The 2,915-nt window shown below is 36.9% G+C and overlaps 1 pseudogene; it reads left to right on the top strand.

The window, feature by feature from the left end:
• Positions 1-417: 417 nt before the first annotated feature.
• LOC103002341 (F-box only protein 5-like) lies at positions 418-2,455 on the top strand (annotated as a pseudogene).
• Positions 2,456-2,915: the final 460 nt, after the last annotated feature.

Genomic DNA, 2,915 nt, shown 5'->3' with positions numbered 1-2,915 from the left:
CTAATTTTAACTAACTAAAAATTTCAACAAACTAGAACATAACCATCACATATTTCTGTATCTGGGGGAATAAACAAGAGTAATTGGGGTTATATTCTTAATAAAAAGAAAACACAATGAAAATTTTAAAAGAATAAACATAAAAACACAGTTCAAAAACTTAGCAATGAGCACAAATTAAGGAAAGCATACAATTAAAAACAGAAAGAACTGACCTTAGAACATAACATGGTTATATTTTGATTACCCAACTAACAATCAAAATCAGAAATGTGAAGTCTCCAGAGCTCTGAGAAGTGGGTGGCCTGCTTCTCTGCTGCAGGTGCAGCTCCCTCACCTGAGGCGGACCCCACTCGCCCTGGCGCAGCTGCTCCCCACGGCGCCCTCCGGTTCCTGCCACTGCAGCTACGGCGCCCTCGCCCCTCGGACGGTTGTAAAGAAGAAAGTCCCACTCTCTCTGTCAAAATGAAGTGGGATTTTAACTATTACCACGTTCATTCTGGAATTAAACCGGTAAAGCCTGATGACAGAAGACAAGGTTCCTACACTACTGCATATTTGGAAGGTTCTTATAAAGACTGCATTAAAGACTATGAAAGGTTATCAGATTTTGGGTCACGATTGTGAGCCCCAGGATCGTAGAACTTGAAACTGAAAGCAAACCCTGGCATAATAAGGAAAATCAACATGTACGACACTTAACAGTTCAAATGACATAGAAGAACTAGAGACCAGTGGACCTTATGAAGACAGTGGCTACTCTTCATCTTCCCAACAAAGTGGCCTTGATGAACATGAAGACAGTAGCCTTCCCCTGGTGGAAAATTTCAGTGACAGTCCACAATCTTGCCCGCTATGGACGCAAAGCGCAGACCAAGATCCCAACAAAAACTTGCTGCCGGCTCTTCATTCTGAAAAAGTGGTTTGTTCAACATTAAAAAAAAAAATGTAAACAAAATCCTAAAATAGATTGGGAGAAGCTGAGGGAATTTATATCCAGTGGAAATTTTAGACTACGGAATATAATTGGCAGGAAAACAGGCCTAAAGTGTGTAGATATTCTCAGTGAACTCTTTCGAAGGGGACTCAGACATCCCTTAGCAAATATTTTAACACAGCTCAGTGATATGGACTTAATCAAGTAAGTATTGTTGTTTTGAGTTCATTAGTGTAAGCCATGAACATTTTTGTTAGGTGGCTCAGCACCACCAGCTCATGCAAAGACATAGCAGGGTAGTCTTGCACTGTTGTTCAATTGAGGTGATGACTTTTGTCTGGTTGCTGGTATTTTACTACCTATGTGTCACTAAGAGGAAAGAAAGATAATTTTTAGAGTATGCATTTAATCCAGTTATTTCAAATTTCATATCTACGCTATTAGAAAACTATTTCTGTAAGATTGGGATCTTTGTTCCTTTGGTTCTGAAATTGTTCATAGGTAAGCTACATCTTTTAGTCTTAACTATAAAACAACAGCCTAGGTCTGGTGTACAGGTCCTATAAGCATTATGATTTTTGTCACACTTGAAAGTATAAAATAATTTCTGGTTTTGTTAGGCCGTTTTCAAATTTGACAGTAAATCTGACAGTGATGAAAATACAGAAACCCACAAATGGGTCTGATTATTACTGTCTCTTAGAAACCTTATACTGACCCCCCTTTCTCATTCCACCAAAGAAAACCTCTTAGGATGAGGTAACTGAGAATTAAGGTGATTATCTAATCTATTGAATTAGATTGCCTCCAACTCAACTGGGTTCATTTTCGGCTTTTTGAAACGTTTTTTAGAGGTACTCTGTGTTACTTTACACTGGTCCATGAAATATAGCTAAAGCAAAACAGACATAAGTAAGTATTGATTTTTATTATTGGCCAGCTTCGTGAGAGATAATCAACATCACAACATTTTTGTTAACAAAATGGATTTTTTAAATTGATTTCTCCTAATAGCAGTGTGTCCTCAAGTTCTTTGAAATTTGTCTAATGTTAATAAATAACCAAGATGGCGCCATATATACAATGGGGCGTCTTATTTGATATCTGTGGATATTGTGGAAAAATGAAGTACAAGTGTAGTGGTTCTTAAGCCTGGATCCACTTAGAATTACTTAACGGTGAGCTTTTAAAAAAAATACAGAGCCCTGGCCCCCATTTTAGATCAATTAAACCCAAGTGACTAGGCGTAGGCCATCCTTAAATCTTAAGTGCATGCCTCAGGCAATTCTAATGTATAGCCAGGTTTGACAAGGACTGCTAATAGAAATTTCTTTTTTGCACTGTTAATGTTTCTGTAATATATGCATCTTAGCTCTTTGTAGTGCTTTAATTGTTTGCTTTATAATCATTTACTTTTCCAGTGCGTCTAAAGTGAGCACAACTTGGAAGAAGATTCGAGAAGATGATAAGGGGGCATTGCAATTGTACAATAAAGCAATACAAAGAATTACCATTAAAAAAAAAGGAATATGAAATTTCATTAATGTTTTGTATTTTTTTAACATCTTTATTGGAGTATAATCGCTTTACATTGTTGTGTTAGTTTCTGCTGTATAACAAAGTGAATCAGCTATACGTATACATATATCCCCATATCTCCTCCCTCTTGCATCTCCCTCCCACCCTCCCTTTCCCACCCCTCTAGGTGGTCACAATCATTAATGTTTAAGTGGGCAAGAGAGCCTATGAAAAACAGCTCTATCTATTGCAAAGCTTATGTTCATTATTCAAAACACACAAAAGAAACAACAAACAAAATGTTATAAGGTACCACTATACCAAGTACCATACTAGATATGGGGATATAAAAATGAATAAAAGATGTCTTGGGCCCTTTTACTATAGCCCAGTGGAGGAGAAGATACATATGAATAGAGTAAAATGGAAAAAAAATACCATTAAAATGGTATGTGTAAAT

This window comes from Balaenoptera acutorostrata, chromosome 8 (assembly GCF_949987535.1).
Source record: "Balaenoptera acutorostrata chromosome 8, mBalAcu1.1, whole genome shotgun sequence".
In the NCBI taxonomy this organism is placed as follows: Eukaryota; Metazoa; Chordata; class Mammalia; order Artiodactyla; family Balaenopteridae; genus Balaenoptera; species Balaenoptera acutorostrata.
Note: the sequence above shows the minus strand (reverse complement) of the source record. Positions and strands in the feature narration are given on the sequence as shown.